The sequence below is a fragment of the Leptodactylus fuscus genome, chromosome 5 (genome assembly GCF_031893055.1).
Source record: "Leptodactylus fuscus isolate aLepFus1 chromosome 5, aLepFus1.hap2, whole genome shotgun sequence".
NCBI lineage: Eukaryota > Metazoa > Chordata > Amphibia > Anura > Leptodactylidae > Leptodactylus > Leptodactylus fuscus.
The window spans coordinates 10,452,856-10,471,732 of NC_134269.1; the positions used below are offsets into that span (position 1 = coordinate 10,452,856).

At 44.4% G+C, this 18,877-nt stretch overlaps 1 protein-coding gene across 1 annotated transcript in view; it reads left to right on the top strand.

Annotated features, from left to right (window-relative positions):
- KDM6B (lysine demethylase 6B) overlaps positions 1 to 18,877 on the top strand; it is a 456,451-nt gene that overhangs the window by 6,015 nt on the left and 431,559 nt on the right. Inside the window, exon 2 of the mRNA XM_075272436.1 lies at positions 11,725 to 11,786. The gene's annotated coding sequence lies outside the window, so the exon portion shown is untranslated. The remainder of the gene's footprint in view (positions 1 to 11,724; positions 11,787 to 18,877) is intronic.

The following is an 18,877-nucleotide window of genomic DNA, read 5'->3' on the forward strand; positions in this document are numbered from 1 at the left end:
TTTATGGTCACGGGATCTCCTGTAGGCGGTGCCTGAATCTGCCACTCCCACAGGGGGTTTATGGGCCAGATGGAATCAAACATCTCCTTACCATGAACAAACACGGCCCGACGCGCGTTTCGCCATTATGGCTTCATCAGGGGGTCGTAATGATGAAGCCGTAATGGTGAAACGTGCGTCAAGGCGTGTTTGTTCATGGTAAGGAGATGTCTTTGATACTCTTGGGCTTATCCTGTGCACCCGTCTTCCCTCATGTCTTTTAGTATAGTGATGCGGTTTTTCACTTTAACCCTTTACTATGAAATGACTGTGTGGTCTTATTATATTATATTGCGTCTGCTCATACTGACACATTGCCTTATGTCATGCACATTGTTTATGGCCCCCTTTATACATTACTTCCTTCCATGTATCATGTGTCAAGCTGGCCTGCTGCTGAACTCGTTCCTCGCGCTGTGCCCGTGATTGTTCCGGCATCTCAGCAACTCACTGGGACGCCATATAATAAGCGTGTTGTTGGCGCCGATGATCCCACTCAGCTCCGCTTGAGGAAAGCTCTGTGACTTCTGGCTCCTTCATAGCTCTTGTTGTTTGAGAATTTTGCGACAAATTAGATTTTCTTTTTCCCGGCATGTTTAAATGTAGCAAGCTGCTAATGTGTATTAAAGGTGTTTTCCCATCCAGTGTGTCAGCACTGCCTGGAGCAGATCAGATAATATGCAGATGCTTGTACAGAATGGACTGAGGGTTAGCTGAGTGTTTACTCAGAGAGATAACAGACCTGGCTTTATCAGAACCTGAGATAAGAGCAGTGTAATATAGTATGTGAACATAAATTCATAACAGTCGTGAAGCCGTGTCATTTACTGGGATAAAAAGTAGCCGATGTTTTAATCGAGGTTACAATCTATCTATGTGCCAAATTTCATCCAAATCTGTTCAGCTGTTTTTGCGTGATTGAGGAACAAACATCCAAATTATCACTTTTATAATGTTAGTAGGAGGATAGGATAATACCTGACGTCATATGGTAGTACCAGTAATAGTGGCTATATATTATACCAGGTACAGTGTATACCGTATATACCCGATTATAAGCCAAGGCCCCTAATTTTACCACAAAAAACTGGGGAAACTTATTGACTCGAGTATAAGCCGAGGGGGGAAATGCAGCAGCTACTGGAAAATTTCAAAAATAAAAATGGTTGTAGTTTTTGGGTGCAGTAGTTGCTGGGGAAGGGGAGGGGGTGTTTTGGTTGTCTGTCTGCCCCTTCCCTGAGCTTGAGGACTGAGTTTTTTTCGCCTCACTTGGAATTCAGTCTGGCTGAATATAGGGGATCTGCAGTGCTCCTATTAACCCCTTCCCGACAGAACAGGAGCACTGCAGATCCCCTATATTCAGTAGACACAGGGAGACCTAATGTGTATGTGTGTCACAGGAATTTTCTACTTTTATATGTATTCTAGGGAAAGGAGGGATTTACAACTTTTATTTTTTAAAAATCTTTTTTTTTTTTAATTTTTTGCACTATTTTATGGGTGCTTCTATACATTACTATTGCTGCTGGTCATAGACCCGCCCCCCCCCCAACCCCCTTAAAGAATATATATATTTTTTTTTTTTTTCTTTTTTGCAGACTCAAGTATAAGCCGAGGGGGGCTTTTTCAGCTCAAAAACTGGGCTGAAAAATTCGGCTTATACTCGAGTATATACGGTATATAATAATACCTGACGTCATATGGTAGTACCAGTAATAGTGGCTATATTATATATATATATATTTGGCTACCTAGGGTCTTATTATTTCATGCTGCTGCCATGTTATGAGCTGTGCAGGTCCTCCAGTTAGTAAGTACCCAGCTGATTATAGTAGCTCAGCAGCATTTGATCCCACTTACGGACAGAAGGGGCGCTATTTCTGGTATTTTATTTTTTTTTATTTCTCTCTCTACGATCCTCACTACTCAGTTAACCCCTCGCCTCCAACAGTTGATCTATCGGGACAGAGTGGGGTTTATGCCTACAAGGCATGCTAGAGACAACACGATTCCTGCCATTACTGTTCCACACCATATTATGCCTGATCCGATACCAGCCCGGGTAGGTTGGGGATTCCATTATAAAACCCTGGTCACATATGAGGAGATGGTTCTTCTGCTTCTACTCCGGTTTGTTGCCAGGGCTGCCTCCTCTTCCCGACCAATTTTCATTCTCGCCCTCAGTTTTTAGTCCAATCCCAGGTGGAACCCCGCTATTTTTGGGGTTCCGGTTGGGAATATGGATCACATTTTGTACTTTGTTTCCAACCCCAATACGTCCCCACCCGCGCTCCTCTCTGAGCTCTTCTTATAGAACTCAGAACCTATAGGACGAAATAACCCTACAAATATTGGAGGCTCTCCATGTGTCTCTCCCGCACAGCCTAGTGACGGAACCTTTGGGGACATTCCAGTTTCCGTGGCCCCCATAGACTATAATGGTGTCTGACGAGTTTCCACCCGGGTTCGGGGACTAAATCCCTGCATGGAAACGAAGTGCTACCAATCTAAGCCGGATACAAAGCCCAGTCTTGATGTGCAGGGTCCATTCCAAATGTCATGCTCTAGTGCCCTTGATGCCACCAATTAGGCGGTGATATACCCCTATATACATCTTCTGGAGTTGTCCTCTTCTCCTGACATCTGGAGGGAAGTTTTGGGGATCACTTCCTTACAGACTTTACTGTCCTCTACTTCCTCCTTCATCAGAGCGGTATCCCACACCGGGTCAGTGCGTCACTTGGTCAATGGCGCTAGAGCTTTCATACCAGCATGGTGGCGGCTCACACAGACATGTCTAGACTCGTGTATATATACCGTACATACAGGATGTATATAACATGGCAGTGCCACCTCTCAGCCACTAGATGGCGATGAATAAACACTTTACCTCCAGGCCCCGATGCAGGAGACAAAGGAGAGCCGCACAATGGTGATGTCTGCCCTGTTGTTTGTGTTTTCTTCTGTGTCTGCACAACTGCCAGGGCGGCCATTTGTAATATGTGGGCCCCGTGTAGAGAATTGTTCAGGGCCCCCTGGTCTTTACCAGTCTTCTCACATCCTCCATCTTGAGCCCCACTGTGTACATTTGATGGTAATGTAATCCTTATATACGATATATATAGGCAGGTCTAATACACAGAGCAGTGTGGAGGCCAGAAGGGGATCAGACAGGTTTTATTCTTAATTTTCAGGGCCGGCTCCAGGTTTCTGCGGGCGCCATCGTCAGCGGACCCCTCTGTGGCACAAGTCACGTGGCGCCAGTGTGTTCCTATAAAAGTGGCTGCAACAGAAAAAATCTGAAATTGGGTGTTATTTACATCTGGAATGGCAGTATAATGGGGTCCTTATGCCCCCGTGCGGTATAATGGACCTTTATTATGCCTCCCACACAGTATAGTGTGCCGCCACACTGCATAATGGCCGCCCTGTGTCTCCCACACAGTATAATGTGCCGCCACACTGTATAATGGCCGCCCTGTATCTCCCATATAGTATAGTGTGCCGCCACACTCTATAATGGCCGCCCTGTGCCTCCCACATAGTATAGTGTGCCACCACACTGTATAATGGCCGCCCTGTGTCTCCCACACAGTATAATGTGCCGCCACACTGTATAATGGCCGCCCTATGTCTCCCATATAGTATAGTGTGCCGCCACACTGTATAATGGCCGCCCTGTGTCTCCCACACAGTATAGTGTGCCGCCACACTGTATAATGGCCGCCCTGTGTCTCCCACACAGTATAATGTGCCGCCACACTGTATAATGGCCGCCCTGTGTCTCCCATATAGTATAGTGTGCCGCCACACTGTATAATGGCTGCCCTGTGTCTCCCACACAGTATAATGTGCCGCCACACTGTATAATGGCCGCCCTGTGTCTCCCACATAGTATAATGTGCCGCCACACTGTATAATGACCGCCCTGTGTCTCCCACATAGTATAATGTGCCGCCACACTGTATAATGGCCGCCCTGTGTCTCCCACATAGTATAATGTGCCGCCACACTGTATAATGGCCGTCCTGTGTCTCCCACATAGTATAGTGTGCCGCCACACTGTATAATGGCCGCCCTGTGTCTCCCACATAGTATAATGTGCCGCCACACTGTATAATGGCCGCCCTGTGTCTCCCACTGTTAAATATCTTGTATTTGCCGGTGAGACTTGTGTCCACTGTTAAATATCTGGACCTGGCCTTGTCCACGATAGGAAGAAGTCAGCTTGTTATAAATCAGTGTAGAGGTTTATTAATATCTTGAAGGAAAACACAGGAACAGGGAAAATGTCCAAATAACACAAATATCAGTCAATTGTCAATAGCTTACATCTTCAGAGAAGTTAAATCATCTGGATATCTTGTAGTTACAGCTTGGTTCATGCTTGTCATCTGGTTGGTGGACTTGGGATATTCACGACATCTTGTCCAGGATGACAGAGAGGGATGGCAGACAGACCTGCCATAGATTCCCCATGGATCCCCCTCATGGATGACGACGACGACGTGTGTGTCTGTCACTCATTTATATTCATGAGAGTGGGTGTTACCTTCCATGTTACAGCTATGTAGGGAGATTTCTAAAATGGTGTACTCTAACCGCACCCATGTACCCAAAATACAACAGATATGATGTCAGTAGAGTGTTAACCCCATGTCTGCTAGAGAATATTGTAAATATATAATATTTAACATTTCCCCCTTTTGAGAGTGAAATATCTGTTTGAACTCTCAAGATATACCATACAACAATATTCATACAATTAGATTATATCTTCTTTCTTCTTTGCTGGAACTTAATTTTCATTAATTGTCCATATAACAATAATTTCATCAATTTGCAATAAATTTTGTCATTAATAAATATTATGGTATGTTATGGTAAACTGTGATCAAAGATGGAAACAATTTGATCCACTATCTAACCTACACCTGATGAAGGCTCTTCTTTCATCGTCTGGTCTTCTGGTCATCTCTTCTTCCATCATAATAGAAGGCTTATTACCACAAATGTAGTTCTTGACTTAAAGTCCTTTAGATTTCCTCCGTGTTGTGCAGATATTATAACATTGTCCATTAAAGTTCATATTATCAACAAAGTCCATATGTTATGTTTCACTTTACCAAAACATAGACTGTAGTGGAGTTTTTCCTTCTGTAATTCCCTTGACCACCTGTCACTGTAGAACAACAATGTGACACTTCTGGAGCAATACTGCAAAAGCAAGGCAAGTGTGAATTCTGACATCATCCCTGCTGCTTGTCAGTAAGGTTCAGTCCTGGAATCTCAGTCTCATGGATACACAATATCTGTGTTCGGGTTTTATCATTCACAACCCTTTTGCTCACCAAACAACTTGAAGTCTTGAAATAGAGAGGATTCCACCAAACATTGATGAGGACGTCCTTATATCTGTCCAATCATCCGCTGATCAAAGGTTCCAAACTCCAGCAATAATTTTTAAACACAGTCCTTGGCATAAGCTTAAGCATATAGCATCATACCTTCAGGTTATCTTTTCCCGCACATCTTCTTCTTGTAACTGTTAAAGTCTTTTTATTAACATTTGATATCAAACTTTCTCATAATCTTGGACTTGATTGAAGAAAAGTTTTCTTTCCCTAATAGCTAAGCCAAACTAGGCAATTAACTAAACTATAATATCACAGTGTACCATACCACTCATTTATATATCATACTTCTCTTTATATTGTATCAATATTTATATTTGACTTATAAAATATTGATATTCAATACATTTATCAAACTATCTGATAATAGTACTTTGGATACAATAATCTATATAAACATCATATATCAACATATATCTTTATATCTATATGCATGAATATATATGTGTACTTTACTTGTGATGACAAATTGCAACATGACTTTGAAATATAATGTGATTTCATTATTACCATTCTATAGACATTCACAATATTTATTCTTTAGTTAGAACTTATCACCAATTATACTAAACATATGTTCCTATATGAATGTGTTATCATACTTAATCATACATTTTCCTAAAGTTTAGTCACTTTATTTACCTTTTTTAATAAGAAATAATTTTATTTTGAATATTACTTTATTAAATATCATTGTGTTCTTTATCTGAGACACAATATTAACCCTTTATTCATAAAACGTATGTGCCTAAAGTTTCCTCTTAACACCTCGTCTCTTCACAGACTCCTGTGACCTTTTTCACCTTTCAGATACCTCCAATACCAAGAATAGAGACAAGACTTAAGACACTTGACTCTGTCTTACACTTAACTGTATATATTCTTGTGTACTGGCTGTATATGAATACCATATATATGAAATAAGTATATAAAACATAAACATTTCAAAATATGTCACATCCTATAATCAGAAGTTTGAAGAATAAACCAGAGACTATCTCTCTTGATATCCCATATCCTTTGATGATATTATGCTTCTCCTTTCATGAAGATGATTAGCTTATCTCATTTGCATATAAGACATATTTTTCCCAATGTTTGTTTTCCCAATGTTTGTTTTCCCAATGTTTGTAGATGTTGATGTGTGTAAGTGTATGCAAGTGTGTGTGTACATGTAAGAATACATAATGAATAATAATACAATAAATCAATACTGCAATACTGGCTATAGCTAACTAGATTTTCCCACCATAACTAATATATTTATTATCCCATGATCCAATTACCACAATAAACCTTTATTATTTGTCAGGTTTGAACAAATATATTGAAGATTATCTGTATCTTCTCAAAAGCTACTTTTTCCTACAGAATGTTCACCTAAAATAACTTTGCTTTGTAGTGCAGCTGTCACCTTTTCTCTCAGCTCATGTGACTTAAACACTTGGTTTTCCTGTAGGTATAAACATATGAGGTTCCTTTCAATGGATTTCACATATATTTGCTAATTTCCCAATTTAATATAGAGGATCATATAAGATAAAAAATAGAAAGAAATAGAAAAAGAAAATAGAAATAGAAAATAGAAAGAAATAGAAAATAGAAAGAAAATAGACGTCTCTTTGTTGGATATATTTTCCTTTTTTCCTTGTTGGATGCATCCTGATTTTCTTAGGCCTATTTGTGATGTCACAGATCTGTTGTATACACCAGTGGACACATAACACACATAACACTTATACTGACCAGCCCATCAGGGTCACAGGTCACAATGTGTTGCTGTCAATCAACTGACCACATGAACGAACACTTATTCTCACAGTAAGTAAGAGCTCCATGCCTAGTTGCATGCCTTCATACATAATGGATTATAACTTGAAAATCCTAAAAACATGGACTTTACATGAAACTATTGAAAAACATGCTTAAGGTAAGTTAGGACTTATATCACTTTATCATGCATTGTTATTAGTCACACCACGATAATTTGTTTACTCATTAATAGTTAGACACTCCATGCATTCTTTTGGCTATAAGGAAAGAATGATGAATGAATGGACATCACTGATTGAACTTCTGCATTTTTCCATATATCTATATCTGAAGAGAAAAATAGATAAACTTTGGCAAAAACCAAATTAATACAATATTGATCTTAACCAATGGAAAAGTTTAATAACTTTATGGACTCCTAATACTATTTGATCATATTCATATATTGTACATATATTCATATACATGTCATATATTCATATATTGTATATAACATGCTCCTTCTCTCTCTGCATCTAGAGAGTGGACTATGACGAAAATCTGTCACCACACATGAGACTCTTCTCCTGTGTGTATATATATATACTGTATATAATAATATGATCCATAGTATTATTCACAATAGCATAATTAGGATTATTTATAAACATCATCACATAATCATGTGGATTATACCTGATCATTGGACTTCTCCTCATATAAAAGGGATTTCTCTTTATATAGCCAAATAGTACATAAGTAAAACTCAGTAGACAGTCATTCCTTCAGAGATACTTTTAAATTCGACCCCTGACCTCCTTTCAGATATATATTTTTAAGTTAAACCCATGAACTTCCTGTCAACACGTCCATCCATAATAGCCTCGCCAGGTCATGAGAGAATGCCAAGCTTGCCCTTTTCCTAAGAATATAAGACAGGTCAGATGCCATTGGGTTACTGAAAAGATCTGACATTTTGGAGACAACTGGTACATTCCCAGATACAATCTTTTGACTATCAATAGATTTGGTTGGCTGCAATTCTTTAATTTCAGTTAATACTGGAATTTCAATTTGTGGATTTTCCTGCATGGCATATGGTTTATATGCAACATGTAATTTCCTACGTTTCTCATAGATTTTGTCACTTTGGCCAATACCTTTCCTCCTACAAATAGGGGACACTATAACCGGATTTAACAGATGCCTTTTAATAGGCTTTGCTTTTTGCTTTGGACATACTCGGTTTGCATTTGCCATTTGTCTCTCATGTGTTCTGGCCACGTCCAATAAACTAGCAGCTTCAAATAAAGTCTTCTTATCTGACGCACTGGCAAGGGTGACTGCATCCAAGAATTTGAACTTTTTAACAAAACTTTTCACCATAGATGAAGAGTTCGCCTTTGGAATGACAGTTTTGTATGTTCTCTCAAATTTAGACATGAATGCAAATGTACATTCTTTTCTGCCAATCTTTATCTCATTCAGTATGTCAGATGTTGGCATGCTGTCACCTCTAGTGCACCAGATTAGTTTCTTTAATCTCTCCACATCACTGTCTTTTAACCAATCATTTGACTCGTTATCATAAGACATTTTTGCAGACAAACGTTCTGTAAAATCAATAGGAAGCCATAATTTAAACAGTTTATTTCTCTGTTCAATATTTAGATCAAATTTCTCTGCATGGCTTTCAAAAATTTCTGAGTTTCTACACACATGGATCTTTACATCATATGTGGGAATGGCTTTACTCAGATTGATCAAATATTCCTGCGATTTTAATTTCAATTTAGTTTCTTGTATCATTTGTTCCTCACCATCTATGGCCATTACTGCCACATGGTGCTCTTTATCAACATATTGAGATTTCTCATCTGTCTGAACAGATTTATGCATACTATTACTTAATTTCTTTTCTGTTACCATGTCATTAAAAATCTTTACCAAAGAAGCTATATTCCTAAATACCTGCTTCTCTTTTTTAGCACAAATTCTATTTTCAATCTTAGAATTTGCCTGTTCACATTGTGTATACAAATCTTGCCATACACTTACTAAATTGTCACTAGACACAATTTTAAACTCAACGTTACATTTCTTAGACAATGACTCTAATTTTTCCATACTTTAAAAGTAAAATCTTTACTCACCACTGTAGAAAGCTTCACCTTTAGCTTGTCCTTGGAACAGCTGGTCCCTGTCATCAGAACGTCTCAGTACGTCTGGCACTTGTGGTCCTTCTGTGTTTCCTCACTGGCTTTCCTCACACAGGCTTCCGTATCATATAACACGTGCAACAGTCATCTGTATCTCACCAATATAAGTTCTTTTTCAAAGTCTTCCTGAATCTTGCAATTCATACAACTTGCAAAATACTCCTCTCTTCCCCCTTAATTGCAAGTGAACGGAACGAGAAAAACAGGAAAAAAAACCGACCGTGCTGGCTCGCCACTGTTAAATATCTTGTATTTGCCGGTGAGACTTGTGTCCACTGTTAAATATCTGGACCTGGCCTTGTCCACGATAGGAAGAAGTCAGCTTGTTATAAATCAGTGTAGAGGTTTATTAATATCTTGAAGGAAAACACAGGAACAGGGAAAATGTCCAAATAACACAAATATCAGTCAATTGTCAATAGCTTACATCTTCAGAGAAGTTAAATCATCTGGATATCTTGTAGTTACAGCTTGGTTCATGCTTGTCATCTGGTTGGTGGACTTGGGATATTCACGACATCTTGTCCAGGATGACAGAGAGGGATGGCAGACAGACCTGCCATAGATTCCCCATGGATCCCCCTCATGGATGACGACGACGACGTGTGTGTCTGTCACTCATTTATATTCATGAGAGTGGGTGTTACCTTCCATGTTACAGCTATGTAGGGAGATTTCTAAAATGGTGTACTCTAACCGCACCCATGTACCCAAAATACAACAGATATGATGTCAGTAGAGTGTTAACCCCATGTCTGCTAGAGAATATTGTAAATATATAATATTTAACACCCACATAGTATAGTGTGCTGCCACACTGTATAATGGCCGCCCTGTGTCTCCCACATAGTATAGTGTGCCGCCACACTGTATAATGGCCGCCCTGTGTCTCCCACATAGTATAGTGTGCCTGCCCTCTTGTTATGACTTCACACAGGGTAGTGTCCCCCTTCTGGCCTCCACATGGTATAATGGCCCACACAGTATAGTGTTCCCGCTACACAGTATAATGGCTCCCTTAGGCCCCCATGCTGCACGATGGACCCCTTATTAGGCATCTGCAAGGTGCAATATTTTCCTTATGCCTCTATGCAGTATAATGGACCCCTTATTGCTCCACACAGTATAATGACTCCTTTATGCCCTTACTTCTTTTGATGGACCCCTAATTATGTCTCCACACAGTATAACATACCTCCCAACTTTCGAAAAGCCGAAAGAGGGACAAAATATGTGGCGCACAAACTTAGCCCCGCCCACTTTTATGTTGACTCCGCCCATTCTCATTCATTTTTCATGTTCCCCCACACAGTATAATCCTGCTATAGTCACCTGTAAATTATATTCCCTCCCAGTTTCATGCCCGCCCATCTCTTCCCCCAGTTTCATGTCCCCCCATCTCTGCCCCCAGATTTATGTCCTCCCATCTCTTCCCCCATTTTCATCTCCCCTCATCTCTGCCCCCAGTTTTATGACGTTTTCCCCCCTTCATCTACCCCAGTGTCATGCCATTCTCCCCCCCTTCATCTGCCCCAGTGTCATGACGTTCTCCCCCCTTCATCTACCCCAGTGTCATGCCATTCTCCCCCCCTTCATCTGCCCCAGTTTCACGGGTCCCCTACATTTATGTTCCTCTCAATGTTTAACACAAACAAACACTTATACTCACCTTCCAACGCTCCCCCGACGCTCTCTCCGCTCTCTCACTCCACTCACATAGTTGTAGGCCCGATGTGACGTCATCACATCGCGCCTACACATGTAGAAGCCGGAGCGCAGCAGTAAGGCAGGAGCTCAGCTGTGACAGCTCCTGCTTTACTCGCTTATGTGTTCAACTCATCGGCGTCCAATGAGTTGAGACCAGGACATACCTCCTGCCAACCGAGACTGCGGGACAGGACACCGAATTCGCGGAACTCGGGACATTTGGGAGGTATGGTATAATGTCTCCCTTATACCCCCACTCCTTATAATGGAGCACTTATTATGCCCTCAGGCAGTATATTGGCCCCTTTCCCCCTTCATTATAATACGAGTGGACCCCGGGGAGTGAGGGGCGAGTATAGACCAAGGCAAGAAAAGCTTCCATCTGTATTGAGGTAAGCCCAATGGATACCTGGAGGCCCCTGGGTCCTGGCACTCACCCCAGGGCACTAGGTGCTGATGCCCACAGTCCCATTCATTCCACGGTGACCTCTGACCTTATGGTAAATCATGAGACATAACAAATCGGTTATGTATGAGGTTTAGCTCCGCCCCCTGCGCCACTTCTAATGACCTTCCTTGTTTTCCTATTGTAGTCCCCGGGATAGAAGAGCAGCCTGGACCTCCGAGTGTGCGGCTGGCGGGATCCAACAGGGATGTAAGTACGAGATGTCGCCACAGGGAAAAACGCTAAATATCGATTTTTACGTGTTTTTACTTTTTCTGTATTTCATCCATTACTTTGAAAAAAAAAAAGTAAATAATAGATGAAGTGATGTTGTACGTGCGGGATAGGGGGGGGGGCTGCGCAATGTGCGCGATGGTGCGGAGGATCACACCAGTATATAAGGTGGATAATCCGATCTATAGGGTCTATAGGGTCCCGCTCTGTGCCCAATGGGAATCTCCAGATAGAAGGATTTTTACTGTATTTTGCCAATTATAGTAAGTCTTGTGTTTGGGGTCGGCTTTAGGTTTGGTTGTTGCCCCTCCCCCCGTCCCTTCTCTATCACCCTCTTTTTGTGTCCATTGAACTTGTGAGATTTTGGATGGTTTCTGAATGTCTTTGCGGGTGTCAGGCTCTCCTCCTGAGCTGATGTTCGGATGTGACCTCTCTCCAACTCTTACAGAGCTTTTACTTAAAGGGATCCTATCATTTAAACACTTTTTTTTTACTGGGGGCGGGGCCCAGTGCTCAAACAGCACTGAGGGCGTTCCCAATGCTGCCAGAGAACTCTCTCCAGCGATGCCTCATCTTCAACAGCAACCGCCTCTTCTGCCGTCTTCTTCCGGCTGGGGTCAAACTTCCGGCTATTCGTCTCCTACCTGTATCAGTCATCTCCGGCCCGCCATTCAGTAGAAATACCGGTTTTTACCGGTATGCAAATGAGTTCTCCTGCAGCACTGGAGGCGGGCCCCAACGCTCAAACAGCACTGGGGGCATCCCCAATGCTGCGAGAGAACTCTCCAGCGCTGCCTCCATCTTCTGCAGTAACTGCCTCTTTATCTTCTTTTTCCGGCTGGGGTCAGACTTGTGCGCCTGCGCAGTTGGCTCTGCCATCGGGACCCAGGCAATGCCAAGTGCACAGCCCGAACGGCCAGCAGCCATTTTTTTGAGGTCGCTTACACGCGCATGCACAGTATGCTCCTGTAGTTCTATAGAGAACAGGAGTGTACTGCGCATGCGCGCATAAGCGGCCTCCAAAAAAATGGCTGCTGGCCGTCCGGGCTGTGCACTTGGCTTTGCCTGGGTCCCGATGGCAGAGCCGACTGCGCAGGCGCACAAGCCTGACCCCAGCCGGAAAAAGAAGATAAAGAGGCGGTTGCTACAAAAGATGGAGGCAGCGCTGGAGAGTTCTATCGCAGAATTGGGGACGCCCCCAGTGCTATTTCTTTGCTGGGGCCCGCCTCCAGTGCTGTGAGAGAACTCATTTGCATACTGGTAAAAAACGATATGTCTACCGAACGGTGGGCCGGAGGTGACTGTTAAAGGTAGGAGACGAATAGCCTTTCTTAAGGCTATTCCGATGTGTCAACTAGAAAAAAAAGTGTTTAAATGATAAGATCCCTTTAAGGATACTCCAAAGGTTCTCCATAGGGTTGAGGTCAGGGGAGGCTGGTGGCCCCACCATGAGTATCTCTCCATATATGCCCATAGCAGTAAGTGTCTCTGAGGTCTTCTTTGGTGCATGGCGATGAGTTTGCTGCGGAAGGTTCTTTTCGTACCATGGAAGAAAGTGGTCAGTCAGAAACTCTTACAAAGGTCATTTTGAAACCTTCAGGACCCTAAAGGGGCCAACCAGCTTTCTCCCCATGATTCCGGCCCCTAATACGACCTCCTTGTGGACGTCGCAGCCTTGTAGGAACATGGTGGCCATCTACCAACCATCCACTACTCCATCCATCTGGGCCATATAGGGTTGCATGGCACTCATCAGTAACCAAGACTGTTTCACAATGGGTCTTCACGTATGTTATGGCCCACCGCAACCGTTTCTGCTCGTGAGGCCTGTTTAGGGGGGCTGAATAGTAGGTTTATGCACAACTACATGAACCTGGGGGATCCTACACCTGGAGGTTTGTGGTACTCCAGCAGGCACCACACATCGATAATCAGGTTTTTTCATTGGGGGGGAACATTATATCGAGTACTGAGGAGGACAATATATACTGGATTCCGATCGGCGATCGAGTAAATTTCACGATTGCGATCGGTATTCCGATCTCGATGTTTTCCAGCAGGATCGAGGTCAGAGGTTATCTCAAGATCGCCTAAAAGTGACTTTTCCCATAGAGAAGTATTGACTAGGGTTGAGCGATCGGGAAAGATCGGATTCCGATCGGTGATCGAGCAGTGATCAGGATCGGCTTGAAAATGATTGGAAATCGGATGGTCAAGTATGTCTAAGTGATGGTGGTGGTGGTGGTGGGGGGGGGGTTGCCACCAATATGTTAAAACGGCCCAGGATATGTGTATGGGGCCATTAAAATGAATGGAATGAAATATTCTAATGGTTATTCTAGATCTGTATAAACAGATATGGCCCAAAACTATGGAAAACGTGGAACTATGGTCATGTGCACAGGGTCAAAGCAAAAAAGTTCCCAAACTGTGACCCTGATTAAAAAAATACCCCTATCTGCAGTGCGGCCCCTATTAAAAAAAACTTTCTTCACTGTGCCCAATAAATAAAAATACCCACTTTGTGCCTCGATCTAGGAATATGTTCCCGCTGGTTATATAAAACAGTGCCCAACTGTGGCCCCTGAACAAATATCTCACATTGTGCCCCCTGATTGAGATAACTCCCACACTATGTCCCCTTGTCTATAAAAACAATGCCCCGACTGTGCCATTTCTGAGGTGGGTACTTATGGAGGTGTCTTTGGGGAGTACTTATGGAGGCATCTGAGGTAGGTACTTATGGAGGTATCTGAGGTGGGTAATTCTGCAAGTGTTTTTGGGGAGTACTTATGGAGGCATCTGAGGCGGGTACATATGAAGTCATCTCAGGTGGATACTTATGGAGGGATCTGAGGTGGGTACATATGAAGGTATCTGATGTGGAAGTACTTATGGAAGTATCTGGGATGGGTACTTATGGAGGTATCTGAGGTAGATAATTATGGAGGTGTCTTTGGGGAGTACTTATGGAGGTATCTGAGGTGGATACTTATGGAGGGATCTGAGGCGGGTACATATGAGGTCATCTCAGGTGGGTACTTATGGAGGTATCTGAGGTGGATACATATGAAGGTATCTGATGTGGAAGTACTTATGGAAGTATCTGAGATGGGTACTTATGGAGGTATCTGAGGTGGGTAGTTATGGAGGTATCTGAGGTGGATAATTATGGAGGTGTCTTTGGGGAGTACTTATGGAGGCATCTGAGGTGGATACTTATGGAGGGATCTGAGGTGGGTACATATGAGGGCATCTGAGGTGGATACTTATGGAGGTATCTGAGGTGGATACATATGAAGGTATCTGATGTGGAAGTACTTATGGAAGTATCTGAGATGGGTAATTATGGAGGTGCCTTTTGGGAGTACTTATGGAAGTGTTTAGGTGGAAACCTATGATAGCATCCAGTGTTGGACAGGTTCTTGGACCACCAGATAACATGACCTTGGGTACCCATCCTCCAGCAACCCCTAGGAAATAGACCATAGTAGCCCTTAGAATTGGGTGTCTTCTACTGGACCATTGTGCTTGAGCCTGGGCCCACTGGATTATCATCTGGTACTCTGGTGTGTCAGTCTGACACTGGAAGTATCTGAGGTGGGTACTTATGGAGGCGTCTGCAGTAGGTACTTAGGGAAGCGTTATTGGTGGATACTAGTGATGCAGTCCTTTTGGAAGTGTCTGAAGTAGGTATTTATGGAGGTGTCTGAGGCAGTTATTTGTGAGGGGGATTGAGGCAGTACTTATTGTGGTATGTGTGGCAGGTACTTATGGAGACATCTGAGGTAGATACTTGAAGATGCATTTGAGGCAGGTCCTTAGGGGTCCAAACTAGATACTTATTAAGGTGTCTGAGGTGGGTACCTATTGAGATTTCTGAGGCAAATACTTATGAACGTGTCTAAGGAGAGTACTTATAGAGGTGTAGGGTAAATATGGAGGTGTTTAGATGGTACTTATAGAGGTGTAGGGTAAATATGGAGGTGTTTAGATGGTACTTATAGAGGTGTAGGGTAAATATGGAGGTGTTTAGATTGTACTTATAGAGGTGTAGGGTAAATATGGAGGTGTTTAGATGGTACTTATAGAGGTGTAGGGTAAATATGGAGGTGTTTAGATGGTACTTATAGAGGTGTAGGGTAAATATGGAGGTGTTTAGATGGTACTTATGGAGGTGTAGGGTAAATATGGAGGTGTTTAGATTGTACTTATAGAGGTGTAGGGTAAATATGGAGGTGTTTAGATGGTACTTATGGAGGTGTCTCGGGTACTTATAGAGACGTCTGCGGCTGGGACCTTGTAGGAATCTTAGGGTGGATATCTATTGAGGTGTCAGAGACTTATGGAGGTGCGTACTTGTGTTGGCATCTGAGGTGGGTAATTCTGAGGTGGGTATTTAGGTGGGTGTCATGTTGGTATCTGGGGCAGGTTCGGGCACGTATAGGGCCGGGGTTGCGGCTGCTCTGAGCTCCTGGTGTTACGCCAGGTGATACGAGGTTGCCGGCTGTCGTACTCCTTAGTCAGTCTCTGTCACATGAGGCGGTGTCACACTTCTTTTCATCAGGTTTTCTCTTGTCTGTGTGTGAGACAGTGACAGGCGGGAATCACCTGACAGTGTCACCGGCGCCCCCCGGTAATGTCACCTGACGGTGTCACCGGCGCCCCCCGGTAATGTCACCTGACAGTGTCACCGGCGCCCCCCGGTAATGTCACCTGACAGTGTCACCGGCGCCCCCCGGTAATGTCACCTGACGGTGTCACCGGCGCTCCCCGGTAATGTCACCTGACAGTGTCACCGGCGCCCCCCGGTAATGTCACCTGACAGTGTCACCGGCGCCCCCCGGTAATGTCACCTGACAGTGTCACCGGCGCTCCCCGGTAATGTCACCTGACAGTGTCACCGGCGCCCCCCCGGTAATGTCACCTGACAGTGTCACCGGCGCCCCCCGGTAATGTCACCTGACAGTGTCACCAGCGCTCCCCGGTAATGTCACCTGACCGTGTCACCGGCGCCCCCCGGTAATGTCACCTGACCGTGTCACCGGCGCCCCCCGGTAATGTCACCTGACATCACATTCATTGTGTGACCTGAGGCATTCCTATAGATTGTGGATTCACCAAGCCCTGCAGGTCTGCTAATACTATCCAGCACAGCACTGGTTAAGTCCTGCACGCTGATTGGCTGCTTCCTATCAGGGCGGATCCCTCTGTAGTCCCGGCAACGCTTCTTCTTGTTACCGTGGCTACTCGGGTTCTGGAATCTAGCCGGATGGCCAATGGGCTGCCGGTGACATCACCAGTGGAGCGGCCAATGGCGGCGGCTCCGGGGAGACTGTTGCTAGGAAGGATTGGCTGCCTGACGGGATGTATAGAGATATATTTATCTCCATGTAAGCCGAGCAGCGCCCCATAGAGGGCGGGGCCACGTGTCTGCCGAGAGAGGGAGGGGCGGAGGGGGCGCCATATGTCCTGCTCCACTACACAGCACGGCGAGGACGGTATCACATGTCAGGGGGGGCTGAGATACAGACACAGTACTACATGTCAGGGGGGCTGAGATACAGACACAGTACTACATGTCAGGGGGGGCTGAGATACACACACAGTACTACATGTCAGGGGGGGCTGAGATACAGACACAGTACTACATGTCAGGGGGGCTGAGATACACACACAGTACTACATGTCAGGAGGGCTGAGATACACACACAGTACTACATGTCAGGGGGGGCTGAGATACAGACACAGTACTACATGTCAGGGGGGGCTGAGATACACACACAGTACTACATGTCAGGGGGGGCTGAGATACACACACAGTACTACATGTCAGGGGGGGCTGAGATACAGACACAGTACTACATGTCAGGGGGGGCTGAGATACAGACACAGTACTACATGTCAGGGGGGCTGAGATACACACACAGTACTACATGTCAGGAGGGCTGAGATACACACACAGTACTACATGTCAGGGGGGGCTGAGATACACACACAGTACTACATGTCAGGGGGGGCTGAGATACAGACACAGTACTACATGTCAGGAGGGCTGAGATACAGACACAGTACTACATGTCAGGGGGGGCTGAGATACAGACACAGTACTACATGTCAGGAGGGGCTGAGATACAGACACAGTACTACATGTCAGGAGGGCTGAGATACACACACAGTACTACATGTCAGGGGGGGCTGAGATACAGACACAGTACTACATGTCAGGGGGGGGGGGCTGAGATATACACACAGTACTACATGTCAGGAGGGGCTGAGATACAGACACAGTACTACATGTCAGGGAGGGCTGAGATACACACACAGTACTACATGTCAGGAGGGGCTGAGATACAGACACAGTACTACATGTCAGGGGGGGCTGAGATACAGACACAGTACTACATGTCAGGGGGGGCTGAGATACACACACAGTACTACATGTCAGGGGGGGCTGAGATACACACACAGTACTACATGTCAGGAGGGCTGAGATACAGACACAGTACTACATGTCAGGGGGGGCTGAGATACAGACACAGTACTACATGTCAGGGGGGGGGGGGGCTGAGATACAGACACAGTACTACATGTCAGGGGGGGCTGAGATACAGACACAGTACTACATGTCAGGGGGGGCTGAGATACACACACAGTACTACATGTCAGGGGGGGCTGAGATACCCACACAGTACTACATGTCAGGGGGGCTGAGATACAGACACAGTACTACATGTCAGGGGGGGCTGAGATACACACACAGTACTACATGTCAGGGGGGGCTGAGATACACACACAGTACTACATGTCAGGAGGGCTGAGATACAGACACAGTACTACATGTCAGGGGGGGCTGAGATACAGACACAGTACTACATGTCAGGGGGGGGGGGCTGAGATACAGACACAGTACTACATGTCAGGGGGGGCTGAGATACAGACACAGTACTACATGTCAGGGGGGGCTGAGATACAGACACAGTACTACATGTCAGGAGGGGCTGAGATACACACACAGTACTACATGTCAGGGGGGGCTGAGATACAGACACAGTACTACATGTCAG